The sequence below is a fragment of the Mesoplodon densirostris genome, chromosome X (assembly GCF_025265405.1).
Source record: "Mesoplodon densirostris isolate mMesDen1 chromosome X, mMesDen1 primary haplotype, whole genome shotgun sequence".
NCBI lineage: Eukaryota > Metazoa > Chordata > Mammalia > Artiodactyla > Ziphiidae > Mesoplodon > Mesoplodon densirostris.
The window spans coordinates 14,968,332-14,987,842 of NC_082681.1; positions in this window are offsets into that span (position 1 = coordinate 14,968,332).

Genomic DNA, 19,511 nt, shown 5'->3' on the forward strand with positions numbered 1-19,511 from the left:
TCACCATTTCTGTCGCCAGGAATCCAGGCCCAGCTTAGCTGGCTCCGGGTCTCTCACAAGCTGCAGTCAAGACGGTGGTTGGAAGTACAGTTGGCTCAAGGCTCCACTGGGGAAGGGTCTGCTTCCAAAGTCACTGATACGGCTGTTGTTGGTCTGCCTCAGAAGATCTGCTTCCCAGCTCACTCAAGTGGCTGCAAATGGGCCTCTGGTCCTAGCTGGCTTTTGACCAGAGACATCAGTGATTTGCCATCTGGGCCCCTCCACAGGACAGTTCACAATATGGCAGCTGGCTTCAGAAGTCACAGTCTTTCTGTAACCTAATGTCGGAAGCAACATCCCGTCATCTTTGCTGTAGTCTGTTCTCAGGAATGAGACACTAGGGCCAGCCTGCACTCGAGGGGAGGGGATTACACAGGGCGTGAACATCAGGAGGTGTACATCACCATCCACCAGAGGGCCCTTGTTCTTTGTCTGTCACTTGTGCACTAGCATCCTAATTGGTCTCTAGGCCTCCAGAGTCTCCCCGCTCCAGATCATCCTCCATACTGAGACCTGGGTGATAGTCCTGCAGAAACCATGTGATTATGCAACCCCATTTCTAAAGAACCTCTGTTGGCAACCTGTGCTGCCCACAGCACAAAGTGCCAACTCCTTACCCAGCCATTCAAGGCCCTCCATGATTTGTTCCTGGCTTCTTAGGTCCATAGCCTCATTGCCCACCACCACACACATCCCGACAGCAATACCAAACTTCCCATGGCTCCCAGGTTCCCGGAAATGAGCCAGGTTCTTTTTGAGCCTTTCACAATTTCAGGTGATTCAGAAGAGCATGTGCCCTTCTCACTGCCTGCTCTTGTTTTCTGCCCCTCATCCTTCATGGCCCAGCTTCAGAGGCACCTCTTCCGAGACACCTGTCCTGACTCCTCCTGCCTTTGTGTTCCCCAAGCTTTTTGGATGTAGCTTTATTCGAGGAACTTGCACAGTGGAGGCTTGTTGAGGCACATACGATGAGGCACTTGATGAAGGTTTGTCATTTTCTTCAGTGCAATCGAATAATGCTAGAGCTATAAGTAACCTTAACAAAAGAGAAAAGGAAAGAAAGGGCATAGATCACTGAAGTTCAAATGAGGAAGGACTTGAAGGGCCCGAGAAGGGAAAGGCGAGGGCATGTCCAAGGTCAAGCAGAGCTGGAACAACTAACTCGCTTAGCCAAACCTGCTCACTCCAACTCAAGGGCCCTTTCTACTCCTACGAAGTAATTTCACTGCTTCAGCCTCCTTGCTGCCCCCTGAAATCTCTGATTCTCTGAAGATGTTTAATAATAACTGCAGGTAATGTTTCTCCATCCCTCTTTGGGTCCACATAAGTCCTAGGGCCGTCTCCAGCTTGTGTGAACATGAACTTTCTCTATGGGAAGATAATTAGAATCACATTCTAATCTCGGGTAAAGAAATCTGAAGAAATTGCATCCACTTTTCAGTTTTTGTGGTAGGGTTGACTTGGTCGGAGTTTATGGGTTCCTAAGGACCACGCCTGGGCCTCCCCCAGTGGTTGCATTCTTCTCCATTTTCTGTGGGTCCACCCAGCACTCTCCTTGCTGGGTACGTGGATTTCCATTTCCAGGCCTAGAAAAGTCAGGGTATGCACAAGGAGAAATATACATATGGGCCACAGAACGTTCTCCTTTCCTTCTTCCTTTCCTACTGAATAAATCCTTAACATACCAGAAAGAGCGGTCCCAGAGATAACAGGGCCTTGCAGCATGTGCTGCCTGAGTAGCCACAGCAGCCAGGGCAACTCCAGTGACAGTCCAGTCCCCGAAATCAGCAAGAACGAGGCATCTGACAGGAGGTGCTGAGCAGGAATACGCTGCAACAGCTCAAGAGGTGCTGATGGGGGGAGGGCCAGGGCAGAGCAGCTGGTTGTGTTTTAAAATCCTAAAGATATGGCTGGGTCCTTGCTAGAGATTGTGTACTTTCAGTGGGCAGAGACCTGAGGCTCAAACTACAAACCCAGCAAGTTAAGTCTTCCAGAGCTTGGGCATTCTAATCAGACAAATTTCAAAGCTCAGCTCCTCCCCAGGTCCACACATTAGTTGGCTTTCCTCTAACATGTTCTGCTAACCTCTCTGAGACTCAAGTGACTCGTTTATAAAATGGGGATAAAAGCAGTACTTATGTTATAGCATTAAGTTTAACTAGGATGATGCATGGAAAGGGCTTACCATTCAATACATGGAAAATTTGACCTTTATAATTACAGACCTAGGATCCAAAATGCCCACATTTCAAATGAACATTAGACTATGACCTCTAATATATCAACCCATGGAGCTTCCCAAGCCAGCTACTCTGCTTACTAGCTGTGTGGCCCTGGGCATGTTTCCTAACCTTTCTGAGCCTCCAATTTCCTTATCTGTAAAATGGGGATAATAATGGTACTGACTTTACAGAGTTGTAAAAAGATTCAATAAAAAACTTAGCACACTGTCTACGGGTTTGAGACCTGGTCTGGGAAGATCCCACATGCCGCGGAGCAGCTAGGCCCGTGAGCCACAACTACTGAGCCTGCGCATCTGGAGCCTGTGCTCCTCAACAAGAGAGGCCGCGACAGTGAGAGGCCCGCGCACCGCGGTGAAGAGTGGCCCCCGCTCGCCGCAACTAGAGAAAGCCCTTGCACAGAAACGAAGACCCAACACAGCCAAAAATAAATAAATAAATAAATTTATAAAAACTTAGCACACTGGTATATAGCATGATGATGATGATGATAATGATGACAACGATGATTCTACACATAGCCTTTCTACAGTTTCATGAAACCCAGGTTTATTCTACTGCTACACTGGAAAGAGCACAGGCTTTGCTATCAGGCAGATCTTAGTTTGAGATGTTTAGAGTGTAGATTCCAGAGCCCCAGAGCCTGGGTTTCAATCCCAGCTCCATCACTTACTAGCTGTGTGACCTTGGGTAGGAACTTTAATTAGAAGTCAAAGATTCATCTTAGAACCTTTGCTTACATTTCAATGGCACACACTAGCCATTGAACATTCTTAGGTAGGTTTGAATGAAAATCGTAGCAGTGTATTTATTTTCAGAAGTGGTTTCTGTAATTTTCTAAGCTTTTTCACAACCCCTATGCATTACTTTGACCCCCCTATCCTTCAGTTTCCTCATCGGTAATATGCTTATTATAATAACACATACCTCAGAGTTGTGCTGTGGTCATCCACCCCGAATTTGGTTCCAATGTCAAGACTGATGTTGCCAAACAAACACCAAGAGGGTGTGAAAAGGTTTATTAATTACATAACGGGGTTTTTCTGGGGAGAGCAGGGCAGGGTTCCCAAGATGGTCCAAAATGGCTTGGGAAAGCAAGGAAAGAAGACCCCCACCAGCGTTTTTATTGTGGTTGGGGGTGGGCAGAGGTGAAGTCTCCCACAGGTGGGCGGGGCCTTGTGTGGTTTGAATCTCCTGCCTGGGTGCTGAAGGGGTGGTGCCCAAGCTTTCTCATCAGCTTGCCCAGATGTGGGGAACAATGGCAAGTGAGGGAGGCTGCAAAGCTGTCAGTAAAGTGAGGCGGTAGGACCCGATGTTCTCTAAGGTTCCCCATGGGTTTAACCATATCTGAGAGCCGTGGTGGTTGGCCACTCACGAAATGGTACTGCTACCGAATGAAGAATCACTTGTTTTCTTTTTCAGCCCACTTTCTACCATGTTCCAGATGTTGTTACACCCCATGCTATTTGTGCCTTTAAGATAGATTTAAACCAGCAGAGTAAAGAAATAAACCAAAAACAGAAACTGAAAAGACTAACTCCAGCTTAAGTCCCAACAGATCAACTATTGTTTCCCAACTTTCCTGCAGTCGGAAACAATGCTACATGTCACCCTTGTCTAAAAGAACCCAATTTAACCGTTTTTACAAAGCACTGTCTTTATTGTAAAGACATGTCCACTGAAAAAATAATTCATTTGGAATGAAAAAGGATGGAAGAGATGGGAAAAGTCCTAGAGTAATAGAAAAATTTTAAAAGTCATCTCCAGAAATTAAAGATCATGTCACCAGCATAAATGACTATTTCCATTCAAAGAATGTTTCCACTGGTGAGCAAGCTAGCACTACCATGTCTGGAGGGGGTACCAGTTTGCAGGACAAGACACAGAACTACAGCAAGTCTTCGATGGACACTTCTCAGGAATAAATGAGGTTGAAAGATGATTACCCAGGGGATTGAAATTTGTTCGCCTTAAGCAATTCCTGATGTCTAAACTCTCAGATGTCTCCCAACTCAGCCACGCAGAAGAACATTCTTGTCGAAAGTGAGTTTCAATCTACTTTTGATCACTTTCTTCAAGCTTGTCAGCACATCAATTGCAGTTCATTTGGAGAGGATGGAAGGGCCTAGACTATGAAAGAGCACAGCTGACTAGGAGGTAAGCCACCCACAAGAGGGCATCGTCTGGGATTGCACTTGCTGAAGAAATGATGACCATGTCGACCTTAGTCAGGACACTCTACCTTCTTTGGATCTGAGAATGTCACAGGATGTCTCTGTGTCCTTTGGAGTAGAAGATGTACACTGCACAAGTTTTCCACATTTTCTCCTTATTCTCTCATTTGGGACATACATCTATATATCAACGTATCTATGTATCTATAAAGCTGTATGTGAATGCTGTAAACCAGATACTCTACTATTTCCACATGTTGAAGAGTGCCATGTGTCATGTGCCATGGATCTCAGGGTTACATCCATGTGACATTTGAATCTTCTCTTCAGCATCCCAGCCAAGTAGATGGCCAATGTGAGTACCTCCAGGGATGAACAGATCGCTAGCATGTGGGGCAGCCTGTCCTCTCTTTGAAAAGCTCTTACTGTTCTGTACTGCACATTCCATCCACTCCTCCCAGTTGGGCCTTATAGAGGTCATTCCCCATGTGTTCTGGGGCAGGCCTGTGCACCAAGGTGGTTCATCTCCAGGCCTATCACTCTTCTCTCAACTTTTTCTCATTTGGATTGCTCTAGGTGTTCCTTAGTACTCTTCTCAGAAAATTTTGAAATATGTATTTCTTCATCCAACAGCCCAGGGTAGCAGCTAGATCCCCCTGGGTGGGGTGTGACTCGTGCAGAGCAATGCAGAACGCACTCACTTCCCCAGTCAGGAGAGCAAGTTTCACCAGGCCGGAAGTCCACAGACATGCACATTACACTGTTGACTCACCTTCAATTTCATATTATTTAATTTAGCTACTCAGTCCAGCTTTCATTGCCAGGTCCTGATTCTGTCATCCAACATAGCCTTCCCAGTTGTTATTCTGTGGAGGTAGCTTTGCCCAACCATATATATATAAATAATTTATCAAATGTAGGGGATACATATTTATCATATATAGGGGATATATATTTATCGTAACATGTGTATGTTTATACTTACATATATATACATGCATACACATATTATACTGGGATTGCCACTTAGAATTAAAGAAAGCTAATTCTGATCACTGGGTTAAGTACCTATTTATATTTTGCTTTCCCCCATTTGGACAATGGAGTGAAGGAGACAGTGATTTCTAGTCAGTTTCACCTTCCAGTCCTGTGCACTTATATAAGCTACCCCTGAACTTACACCTATTTGATTCCTGGCATGTCATCAGGACCTCATTCTTCTCATGTCCATACCAAGCTCTCTACCTGCACTGAAGTAAAGTAGCCACCACGCTGGACTCAGGCCTCTTGCCCCAGGATGCGGGATTTCAGTTTGAATGCTCACCCAGAGCAATTGTGTTGCATCTACAGGGAAGCGACATGGACAGTGAGGGTTGTGCACCACTGGGGCAGCCTCCTGAGAGAGGCTGGGGCTCCGTTTCCAAGAGGGTCTCCGCAGGCTCTCATGGAAGTTCTCTTCAGAAAGGATTCCAAAAGGAAGGAAAGAATCAAATTCTTTCATAGTTAGACCAAGACCCTAGAGCGGTACTAGAAAACAAGACAAGAATAAGAATGAGAATTCCACCAGCAGCGTTGCCTCTAAGCTGCAACCCCCATGGCCAGCTAGTTCAGAGCCACTGGCCTTTTCAATAACTCAGGGCCAGAATGAAATCACAACAGACATGGTTGCATGTCATAGATGATGATGATTTTAAAATCTGGCAAGTCCACCAAATCCTAGAATCTGACCTTCATAGGGGCTGTTAAATGGAACAATCTACAATATTTTTGGTCCCAAATGTTAACAACAGACTTCAGGCTTGAGTAAATAGGGAAACTACTTGCTAAAACTGTTGCTTCTCAGCACATCCTTTGAATCAACCAGTAGCCGCCAAATTCCAAGAGCCTCTACTCTTGTGATTCACTGACCATGTAATTGACCATGGAATTTATTCAGTCTTTTCTTTTACTTGTATCTAAACATATAGGAAAGAACATTTCTTCAGTTGTGTAGAGATTAAATGTAACAGCTTGGGTTATATATCCTGAGCGATAAAGCATTTTTACTTCCCAAAGTAGATAAATAAAAAGACACACACACACACATACACACTCACACACGCACACACACAGTCATAGAATTCTATGGGAGGGCCAGAGATGTCATATTCTAGTTGAAACCCTTCCTCTTATATGGGAAATACAGTCCCAGCAAGGGGAAGGGATTCCATCAAGGTCACACCAGGAGTTGGTGGTAGAACGTGGATGAGGATTTAGGGCTTTTGACTGCCAGCTCAGAGTCCTTGCATCCATACAGGGCTAAAAATTAATTAAAAAATAAATATATCACATATCCTTGTTGATGACTGAAAGGAACTCTGCTAGGGAATACCAAATACTTCATCCAGAGTGAGAAGCACCACTTTCTTTTTCCTTCTTTTCTTTGGGAAAAACTAAACATTCTTCAGAATTTGTTTTGAGATATATTTATTCACTCATGAAAATGAATGTCTAGAGAAATTTTAAAATGTATTTTAAAATTCAAATATGTATGCATAGTGGTTGCTCAAGAAACACCACTATGTGTATAGAAATATACTAGCATATATAACTCTGGTCCTGAGTTCAAATCTAAATGCTCACTATGCCTATAAGTACATTTGCATTTGACAGTGAGTTCTAATCTTTGCTTCAAAACTGTGGTCACCGTTTACATACTTTTATATTATGATTAATATAATCCATATAACAATATATAACATGATAATGTTATCTAGTGGAAATCAAAAGAATTAAAACACTTGGCCCAGATTTTAGTCTTAGTAGAAGTGCGAACTGGTGTTAAATTCTCCAGTTTTGTCTTCAACTGCTTTCTCTGCATGCTTTTTCTCAATTAGGGATGTTTACTGACCCTAAAATGGCCCTGGACATCTACCCATACGTTGGCAGAAACAAATACAAGTGACCAGGAACAGCCAGAGGTTCTTCTCATTAGGGAACTAAGGAAGCGTCTGGTTAAGAAAGCACTTTTCCCTCATGTTGCTTAGTTTCTTACCAGCAGCCACTGAGCACAGTTGAATTCTGACTCCATAACTGCCCATTTTTTAGTTGGACTTTTGTTGTTATTGTTATTACTATTATCGTTTTGCTGTTGAGTTTTGAGAGTTCTTTATATATTCTAGAGAGTAGTCCTTTGTCAGATATGTGATTTGCAAATAGTTTCTCCCAGTCTGTAGCTTGTCTTTTCATCTTCTAAACTGGGTCTTTCTCAGAGCAGAACTTTCTGGTTTTGATGAGGTTCAATTTATCAATTTTTCCTTTTACAGGTTGGGCTTTGGGTATCAAGTCTAAAAACCCTTCATCAAGCCCTAGATTCCAAACATTTTCTACTGTGTTCTTTTTCTAAAAGTTTTACAATTGAGTTCATGATTCATTTGAGCTAATGTCTGCATAAGGTGTGAGGGTTAGGTAGATGTTAATTTTTTTGTGTCAGTGGATGTCCAATTACTCCACCATCATTTGTTGAAAATGGTGTTTGTTGAATTGCTTGTGTACGTTTGTCAAAAATCACTTGGGCTTATTTGTTTGAGTGCATTTCTGGATTCTCTATTCTGCTCCACTGATCAATGTATCCATGCCTCTGCCAACACCACACTGTCCTGATCACTGCAGCTTTTTTTTAAACTGAAGTACAGTTGACTTACATTATTGCGTTAGTTTCGGGTGTACAGCATAGTGATTCAGTATTTTTGCAAATTATATTCCATTAAGGTTATTACAAGGTAATAATTTGTCCCTCACCCCTTCCTCTCCCCTTTGGTAACCTCAAGTTTGTTTTCTATATCTGTGAGTCAGTTTCTGTTTTGTATATAGATTCACTTGTATTATTTTTTTAGATTCCACATATAAGTGATATCATATAGTATTTGTCTTTCTCTGTCTGACATATTTCACTAAGCACAATATTCTCTAGGTCCATCCACATTGTGGCAAAGGGCAGTATTTCATTCTCTTTTTATGGCTGAATAATATTCCTCTGTGTGTGTGTGTGTGCGTGTGTGTGTGTACACACCACATCTTGTTGAGCCAATTGTCTGTTGATGGGCACTTCGGTTGCTTCCATGCCTTGGCTATTGGAAACAGTGCTGCTATGAACATTGGGGTGCATGTATCTTTTTGATTTAGTGTTTGTGTTTTTCCCAATATATCCCCAGGAGTGGAATTGCTGATGATCACTGTAGCTTTATAGTGAGACTTAATATCAGGTACAGTGACTCTTCCTATGTTATTCTTCTTTTTCAAGGATGTTTTAGCTACTGTAGGGCCTATGCTTTTCCAGGTAAATTTGAGAATGTTTGTCTACATCTGCAAATAAAAACAAGACCAGTGTTTACTCAGCTTAATTCTAGTATTAAAATTCTCTACAGTCAATGCTTCCTAGTACTGCCAGCACTCGGGGTGGGCCTCTCTCACTGTCCTCCCCTTGTTAGGCCATTGTTCCACCCTAAGCTTCTTAATAAGGAAGTGCTCTAATTAGTATTGGGTTTGTGGCCTCCAAACACCATTATTTCAGTGTGTGGGATTGCTGTCAGTGACTTTCTGTCGAGTGAGTTTTTTGGTCCTTCCAGGGGCTTTAGTTGCTTACAGCATCTGGTGGGGTACAACATACACCACTGTGAGGGAGGTGGCCTGGAGGCAATTTTGTTGTCTGCTTTTGGGGAGGAAAGTCATTGTCACATTGTCATTCCACACACATCACACCTCAACCCATCTGGGCCCTCCCCACAACACAAGTCCTTTTTCCTATTTGCCCATGGGATGAAGTGTTGAGGAAAATTGTCTTCCATGCTCAGTGTTCACCTTGACCTTATCCTCTGGCTGAAGTCTGGCTGTGGACCTGCTGATCTGGTCCAGAGGCCTGCAGGACCTCACGTCCCTTCCTTCTCACACACCTGCCTTGGCCCTTCCTTACCTCCCTCCCTCCCCACCATCAGAGCGATCACAGAGAAACACACGCACCTCTCTTTTCAGTGTTGTTGATTTTATGTTATTCATCGCTATTGGTGTACCCCATAGTGTAAGATGTGCTCTTTACCAGGCTGACCATTTCTCCACAGCATCCTCTGGAGCTGGTAACAGATACTTCTGGGTCCCCGGGTCTCACTATGCACAGGGAATTACTCGGATTGGTGGAGTTCTCCAGGATCTCTTGGATCTGATTCTGTTTCTTATTGGACATGTAACAGACAAATATTGTTGGCCTTTCTTGAATGGGTGATAGAGGTTTCAGAGGGTCTCTTGGCTGCATACTCTTGCAGCTGCTTGGCTGTCTTCTGCATCTGGAAGCTCAGGAGATGAGCACAGAAGGGCAGTAGTTTGGGGGAAAAGGATGGAGACTGGATGGCAAGGGGGCTTCATAAGAAGGGGTGCAGGCTAAGGAGGGGGTCTGTGACCGGCACAGACTGGGTACGTGTCTGGGGTGGGCGCTGGTGGGGAAGAAGAGGAGCACAGCTAGGGACACCTGACCTTGGCACTGTCTCTGCACTTGAATTGACAGGGGGCCATCCTCTTCTTCCTTTCTTGACTGTACATACCCTCCCCTAGGCAATGAGGAGCCACACCCTTCAGCTTTGGTCATCAAGGCACTGCTCCAGCCAATGGTAGCCCCAGGGGTGGTTGAGGCATCACAAAGTCCTGCTCCTGATACCTCGCTGAGAAGAAGAGATGGTGGGGGCATCCTGGAGAGGGCAAGATGCTGTGGTTGGAGAAAGGGGTTTTCTTGAACATCTCATAAAGAGCCTTCCCCAAATGGCCTGCTGCCCCTCCTCCGCTCCCCACGTGCAATTCTGCTAACCCACATGGCAGAGAGAGCGTGTTTCCTCCAAGTCCTTCTACAGTCACCTATCAGTGGTCATTCTGTTCACTCCCATCCTTCTCATTTCCTACGAGTTTGGATGTCTTACCTAAAATCCCTCCAAGGTAATGTGGCCATATTTAAGTCTCTGTGGAGATGTGAATCATCCCACTTGCCTCCAACAAATTTCTCATATGTGCTTGGTTTATATGGCCTTCAAGCTAAGCATGGTTTTTGCATTTTTAAATGGTTGAAGAAAAAGAAAAAGAAAACCATCTCATGACACATGATACTTAGATGAAATTCAGATTTTAGTGTCCATAAATAAAATTTTATTGGAACACATTTATGCTTCATGCAGGTATTATTTATGGCTGTTTTTGTGCTAAAACAGCAGAGTTGAGTAGCTGGAACAGGGACTGTAAACCCTAAAATATTTACTATCTGGTCCTTTAAGAAAAAGTTTGCCAACTCCTTCTCTAATTCTGTTCTATTGAAATATTCGCCTGTTCTACTCGGTTTTAGCTTATTGTTCTTTTTTTTTTCTAGTTTCTTAAGGTAGAAGATGAAGCCATTGATTTGAGACTTTTTTTTTCCAATATAGGCATCTAGTGCTATAAGTGTCCCCCAGGACTACTCCTTCAACAGCTTCCCACAAATTTTGATATGTTGTGTTTTCATTTGCATTCAATTCAAATTACTTCCTAATTTCACTTTTGAGTTTTCTTTAACCCATGACTCATTAAAAATATTATTTTGTGTTTAAATATTTAGGGAATTTCAGGAGATCTTTCCATCGTTGATTTTTAATTTAATTCTCTGTGGTCAGAGACCAGACCTTGTATGACTTGAATCTTTCTAAATGTATTGAGACTTATTTTATGGTCCCAAATATGGTCTACCCTGGTTCATGTTTCATGTGTACCTGAAAAAATGTGTAGTCAATCGTTGTTGGGTGAAGTGCTCTATAAAGATCAATAGGTCAAGCTCATTAATAGAAACATTCAAATGTAGTTTTTCTGTCTATTATTCTATCAAGATTGAAATCCTACCTATTCTTAAAGCTGAGCCAGAAAGATCACACATTTGAGGACTGTACAGACTTAAGCTCAAATCATGGTTCTACCACTCATTGTTTGTGTGCCCTTACATTAGTCACTTCACCTCTCTGGGCTTCAGTTTCTTCATCTGTAAAATGGGCTTGATTACTGTTGGACTGTGTGAGAAAGTATCAGAGAGCTACCAATGTCTCTTGTGGAGTTTCAAGGGATAAGAATTGCTTCCCACAAATTTTCTTATTATTTGGAAACTTAGCAGGGTTGTGAAAGTCCTTGTCAGTTTTCAATTTATTCTGCCCACCTTTATTTAAGATTGTTATTTATCTGGTCATGTAGTCACCAACAATTTAACCAAAAGGGTTGTAGATTGGCTGTTAAATGTCTGTAGAGCAATAGTTAAATATAATAAAAATAATTTCAAATAAAGAATAGTTGGCTGTTAAGAGCTCTCATCCATCTGTAGCCCCACCCAAAGAAAGATTCAGAAATAATGGGTTTAATAAAAAGCAATGCAGGCATCACAAAGAACTAGATGACTGTGCTGTTTTGCTACTGTTTACTTTTCAGTCTGGCTATTACAGAGATATCCTGGCAACAAGTTATCCATTGCAACTTAGGTCAGGGTACATTTGAATGAAAAAAAACAACAAACAAGCAGAGACAGTTCAAGTGGGCTTTCAAAAACCAGACTAATAAGAAATTGCAGATAAAAGATAGTCACTCTCTCTCTCTGCTGAAAAATAGCATCTCAAACAGATTATCATTTTCTGGCATCCAGGGAAGGTCTGTTCAATGCAGCATAGTGAGGGTGCCTTTGAGCATGAACATTAAAATCAGAAATAAATGGAACTGAATCCCATACTTTGCAGTTCACCATCGATGTGACCTCACTTAGGCAGATCTCATATATAAAAAGTGGAGCTAGTGATACCCAGCTCCCTGTGTTGCATGAGCTGATATTGTTTAGAGCCCAGCTCTCTGCCTGACCTGGGGAGAGTAGCTGCTTGTCTCATCTTTAGAAAGGAGCTCCTTTAGCTTTCTAACCCTTCTTTTTATCAACATCCATTACTAATGTAATGGTCTTGCTTGGGTTTTTTAGGTCTTCTGCTTCTAGGCACATGTATCCTTTCAACTTTTTTGTCGTTTCTATAAATAGTCTCTTCCAGAGAAATATGCAATTGTGTAGACTCATGAATTGCAACATCATCGGGGCCCACAGTCTCAGCCTGAAATTCCCTTGCCTTTGGTCAACTTCCTATCCCACTTAACTTTTCAAAACCTCACCACACAAATGCAAGCCCCTGCACCGACTGTCATGGCCCCTGCTCTTGGCAAATGACCTTGCTTCCTCTCTCACAGGGGAAATGACTCAGGCTCTGGAGCGGCCCTCTGCTCACTTGTTTCCACGGTCATCTTGTCCTTACCATTTCCCTCTCAGAAGAACTGGCTCTCTTTTTTTCTAACCTGGGCTTTGGATCTTAACCTTCCTGACTCCTTAGGGGCTTCTTTCCATCAATTCCTCTCACCCTTTCTGTATTTCTTTTTGTTTTGTTTTGTTTTGTTTTGCGGTACGTGGGCCTCTCACCGTTGTGGCCTCTCCCGTTGTAGAGCACAGGCTCCAGACACGCAGGCTCAGCGGCCATGGCTCACAGGCCCAGCCACTCCACGGCACGTGGGATCTTCCCAGACCGGGGCATGAACTCGTGTCCCCTGCACCGGCAGGCGGACTCTCAACCACTGTGCCACCAGGGAAGTCCTTCCATATGTTGTTAACATGGAGAGGTGGGAGTTGGGGATTAAAGGAATCTAGGACTTCAGATAGCTTGTCTGAGTCATCCACATTCTGGTTTGCCTGGCACTTGGCAGACGGAGCTGTCCTGGTTTGGTCTTGAAAGCTCAGGCCAAGAGTAAATGGGCATATTATTAAGGTTTTCACACATGGCAAAAAACATTGTCAATTATTCTAATTGCCCCAACCATATCTGAAAAGTCATTTTGTAGGTATTCCCCTCATGGATTCAGCCAAGCTTTATGAATACCTGGGCCCCTCTGAATTGATAAAAGAGGGGAGAGAAGAAGGGGGAAGAAGTAGCAGTCTCCTCCCATCTCAGTGCTAGTGCTGAGGCCAAGGGACCTCGGCAGAACCTGAACCCCCAGGCCATCTTCTCCTTCCCCTTCCCCTTCCCCTTCTCCTTATCTCCTTCTCCTTCTTTCTCCTCCTTCTCCTTCTCCTTCTTTCTCCTTCTCCTTCTTCCTCCTCCTCCTCCTCCTTCTCCTTCCTCCTCCTCCCCCTCCTCCCCTCCTCCCCCTCCCCCTCCCCTCCTCCTCCTTCTTCTCCTTCTCCTTCTCCTTCTCCTTCTCCTTCTTCTTCTCCCTCTTCCTCCCCCTCCTTCTTTTAAATTGGTTTTGGAGAATTCCCTGGCAATCTAGTGGTTAGGACGCAGTACTTCCACTGTAGGGGGCAAGGGTTCAATCCCTGGTTGGGGAACTATCCCGCAAACCATGTGGTGCAGCCAAGCCAAAAATATACAGTGAAATAAAATTTAAAAAAATAAAAAAAAAATAAATTGGTTTTGGATCCCATTTGTTTTCAAATTTGTGATTCAGGAGAGTAGCATTTGCAGGTTGAGTAATGAATACAATCTTCTTTCTGGGGCCTGGAATCAGACTGTGACCCCAATAGGTCCCCCTTTTCTTGTAGGCAGTGGCATTTCCTGGCAGTAGGTTGGTTACGGTTCTCCCAGACAGGGCATACATACAAGTACCAAGTGAGACTGGCCACAAGCTGAAGTGGAGCAGCCGATGCAGCTCTATGAGTTCAACCAGTTCAGATCTAATCCTTCCTGAGTGGATTCTTAGAACTGTATGCCCTCTCCAACATAGGCTTAAGCCAACAGCTACAATTTGGAGACTGACTGATGGACAGACCTTTCCTCCAGGTGAAAGTGGCAATATCCTACTTTAACTAGGGCATTACCTATTATCTCTATGCAACCAGGAATCCTGCATTACTCTCTTGGCAAACATTTTTAGGCCTGACTGAAAAATTTCCCAACATTTCAGAGTTACCCAAAAAATCTCTTGGGAAGAATTGTAATGGCACGACAGGGGCAGAAGGGCCTAATAGGTTAGTTCCTGCCAATTCCCTGAGTAAAATCCTACTGTAAGCAGATCATTTGGGCTGGGTACCAAAACACTCATTCCCAATTGTTGCGTGCCCTCATTTTAGAAACTGTAAAAATTAAATACTAATTCCTCCAGCCTTCCCTGAAGTTAGGGTGGCCACATAACACAATTCTAGCCAATGAGTTATAAGTTGCAATCTGCTGGGAGATCCTGGGGATATTTTTGCTTTCCTGAGAGCAGACAATCTCTTCTCCCCTTCTAACTTCCTTGAACATGGATGTGATGCCTGGAGCCATGTGGCCACCTTGTGACTATGAGGCAATAAACATAGAGATGAAAGCCAACAAAATCAGGATGATGAATATAAAGATACAGCTTGAGCTCCAAGAGCATTGTTGACCTTCTGAAACAAGGCCGGCAACTGCCTACCTTAAGACTTCTTGTTATATTTGAGAAAAAATACATTATTAGCAGATTTTCTGCTACTTACAGTCAATGCATTCCTAACCAGTAATCCTTACATGGTTCCCTGTGCCCTCAGGAAAAGACCCACACTCCTTAACATGATAAATAAGGCCCCACATGATCTTGCCCCGCCTGTGTTCATGCCTTGTCTTTCCCACATTTGCCTTTGCATTATAGGATCTGGTAATACAGAGCTACTTCTGTTGCCCTAGGCATGCCTTGCTGTCTCATGACTCCTAGCTCTATCTATGCTGACAGGATACAAGCAAGAACTGTCTTCCTTATCTGTGAATCCCCAAAGTGTAGCACAGTTACATATAATAAAGAACTGCACCAAAATGCTATTACCTGACTCTCTTTTGATAACCAAATAATTACTTAATGGCACTTGTACATTTTATGCTTAATTTATTTAATATTTCAACATCTCTTCATGTATGCAAAGGAGTGTGCCAGGCTGATGAACTGACATCAAAAGATCTTAGAGCATAAAGTTAAGTTAATAAAACAAATCTCAGAAGAATACACCTAGTATGAGCCATCAATGTAAAAACAAAACCCAATGGAACTATGTTTATCAGTGTGTATATAATATAGACAGATATAGATATAGATTATATCTATATATAGTCCAAGCAGAGAACGAGCCTTGGAAATATAGATACCAAAATGTTAACAGTGGTACTTCTCAGGACAGCCAAAGCCAAGGGAATTATACTTTTTTACTGTTTAAAAATCTTTACGGTTTGAATTTTTACAGCATGAATATATTCACATGTAACTTGTGAAGTTAACAACATAAAACTTAAAAGGCAGGAAGAGGCAGAAGAAAGAACATGGGAGATGGAATCTAACAGATTTAGACTCAAATCCCTGCTCTGCCACCAACTAGCTGTGTCGCCTTGTGTGATACACTTTACCTCTCTGAGCCTCAGTTTCTCATCTGTGAAATGGTTTTTCATTCATTCATTCTTTCATTCACTCAACAAACATTTGTTGAGCACCTACTTAAGTGTCAAGCACTGTTCTGGGCACTGGGAACCAGTGATGAGCATATGAATCTCTGTCCTCAGGGAGTTACCATTTAGTGGGACAGGTAGACAGTAATCAAACAGGTAGACAAATCAGTGTAAAATTACATGTGTGAAAGTGCTATAAAGGGAAAATCTGTGAGGTCGTGACAGCCTGTAACAGGAGAATTTGACCTAATCAAGAAGATCAGAGAGGGGCCTCCCTGGTGGCGCAGTGGTTAAGAGTCCGCCTGCCGATGCAGGGGATACAGGTTCGTGCCCCGGTCTGGGAGGATCCCATATGCCGCGGAGCGGCTGGGCCCGTGAGCCATGGCCGCTGGGCCTGCGCATCCGGAGCCTGTGCTCCGCAACGGGAGAGGCCACAACAGTGAGAGGCCCACATACCGCAAAAAGAAAAAAAAAAAAAAAAAGAAGATCAGAGAAGGCTGGGCTCTGAAGGGGGTGGTAACTAGATGAGAGAGATTGGCTTAAGATAGGTGAAGAAGGGCATTCCAGGAAAGGGAAACAGCATGTAAAAAGGCCTTATCATGGCAAGAACATGACTTGCTTAAGATTCTGAAATAAAGCTAGTGTGACTGGTGTGTGTGCTGTGTGTGTGTGTGTGTGTGTGTGTGTTGAGGGGGGCAATACTGGTATGAAACAAGGCTGGAGAAGGAGGTTGGTGTCAGACCATACAGGTCATGAGTTTGGCCTCCATCCTACCAGTAAGAGCTTAAGAGCTATGTGATGACATGGTAAGCTTTAAGCAAGGTAATAGCATTATCAGATTTGAGTTTGGAAAAGGTAACTCTGGGTGCTGTGAGGAGAACAAATTAGATGAGGTCCAGAGCGGAAGCAGGGAGACCAGTTAAGAGGCCATTGCATTGGTCCAGGTGAGAGATGATGGGGGCGTGGACCACAGTGGTGGGAATGGAGATGGGGAAGCACATTGCTCTACTGGAAGCATTTAGGAGACAGAAGCAATAGAACTCGGTGACAGATTAGACCTGGTGACAAGGGTGTGGTGAAGGGAGAGAGAGAGTGTGGAGTCAGGGTGACTCCTATGTTTCTGACTTGACTAACTCAATAGTTGGTGGGGTCATTTCTTGATCTTGAGATCACTGGAAAAGGATTAGATTTTCAGGGGGAAATCATGGGTTGGGTTTTGGACCTGCTGATTTGGAGGTGTTTTACAGTCCTCTCTCTCCTCCCCTACCTCCTTCACCTCCCTTATTCAAGCACCACATCATCAACAAGGCCTTCTCTCTCCACCCTACCTAAAAATTCAGCACTCCTCCAATATTTGATATCTTCTCTGCTTTATTTTTTTTACCTTAGCTCTTCTTACTGTCTAGATATTTTTCTTTTCTTTCTTACCTATTGTATTTTCCCCACCAGAAGGTAAGCTCCTTGAGAAAGGGATTCTTGTCTCTTTTTTTTTTTCTTTGCTATGCCACGTGGCATGTGGATCTTAGTTCCCTGACCAGGAATGGAACCCGTGCCCTGTGCATTGGAAGCATGGAGTCTTAACCACTGGACCGCCAGGGAAGTCCCTGTCTATTTTCTATAGTGTTACAATCCTTAGCATCTAGAACTGTGCTTGATACATAGTAGGTGCTCAATAAACATTTGCCAAGTGAATGCATGAATAAATTCAAGTAAGAAGTCAAGTAGGCAATCAGAAATCCTAGCCTTGAATGCTCAGAGGAGTCTGGAGAGATGTTTGTCACCCGTGGGAATATAGGTACTAACTACAGCTGAGGGTGTGGATGAGATCACGTAGGGAGAGGGAATGAAGTGAGGAAGGGGAACAAAACAGTACCTTCCTCAGAGGATTACTGTGAGGATGAAATGAAATAATGAAAGTCAAGGATTTAACATGGCCCCCGGCACCTGGAAGGTGGGCAAAGCATGTTGGCTCTTATTAGTGTTGTTATTACAGAACCACAGACTTGAAGAGCAGCAGACTGAGTGGAGGGCAGGATGCAGCCTCTAACACTCTCACCAGTGAGCTCCCTCCCTTGCTAAGTGGGAGTCAAACGAGCCCCATCTGGGACAGCATCCGGGTTCTGCTACTTGCTCTGCTGTATGACCCCATCAAGTTACCTGAGCTTCGTGAGCCTCAGGTCCCTCACGTTTAGATGAGTCCTCACAGGATTGAGAGAAGGTGCTTGGCACCGGCACACAGTAAGGGCTCAACAGCTCATCACTGGTGAAAAGTGCACTGGGCTTGGAGTCATAAGATACTTAAAAACGTTTCGATTTTGCCCAAACCACATATTCTCCAAAGAACATCATATATAAGGATTGTTTTGAGCAACAACTGAGGTTTTGTATTTTTAAAAAGATTATTTATTTATACCGTGCATCTCTCCAAAAAAAGATTTGTGTTCCTCATAGAGATGTATCAACTTCAACAGGAGAAAAAGAAACATAGATGAGAAAGCGGAGGTAGAGATAAAACAAGGGTTGGGGAAGTAGGAAGGAATCAGAGCTAACAACAGTATGTAAAGTCTATTCCAGGGGAGTTCAAGCCTACTAAAATCATGTGACTGGCCACGGCCCAGGGCAGTGGCTGTGCGTCTCCTGTTTGCCTCTCCCCACCCAATACAGACCCACAGAGACACTCGGGTGGTGTTTAAAATAAACCCACACCAACCCCGCCCCCTTTCTCTCCAAGATCCCTGAGGGTTCTCAGCACAAGGCTGGGGTTGCCCCTCCATGTCTGCCCTCTTCCTAGTGGTTCCTTGGGCTGTTCCCAGCGGATCTCAGTGGCTCATTTCCTTTCCCACATCTTCTAGATGTCTGGAGTGTTCCCTTAACCTGCTCCTGAGCACGTCACATGACTGCTCTGGGGAACGACAGGGTTCTGATAATCTCATACCCCAACTGTTCCACTAGTTCCACTAGTTTAACTTCAAGTATTCCACTAATGGCCTGAAAAAAAAGCTCCTTTCAAACATACACCCACCACAGCTCAACCCTCGGGGGACCCCCCATCTCAAGGGGCTGTTTGGTAAGAGTAGGCCTTGTATGGGTCTTATGCTATTAGGGTTATGCTGCATCTTAGATCGGCAACCTGAACTCTGGAGCACCCAGAATTGCCCCAGCATCTTCAAGGTAGTGATTCAAGAAGGTCAGATCAAACTTTATTGAGCACCTACCATGTGCTAGTCACTAAACTGAAGAGAGGCAATACAAAGATTAACCATAGGCCCTGGCCTCAAACAGCTCACAACTTAGGGTGTTACAAAAATAGCTATAATTTATTGAGTGCTTACTATGTGTCTGGCACACCATCCTAAAAATAACTCTAGTAAGCAGATACTATTATTGTTTCCAGTATACAGATGATGAAACTGAGGGCTCAAAGGGTTAGTAGATTTGCCTAAAGTCACACAGGTGGTGGGTGTTCCTAAGTCTGGTCTCCTAACTCTCATAAAGTGTCCTGGGCATAAAGGGGAAGGAGACATTGTGTCTATCTGGTGGCATGGAGGTAAAAGATAGTGGACATGCCCCAGGGGTCAGGTTTATTGGAGGAGAGGTTTGACCCTCACCAGTTGATT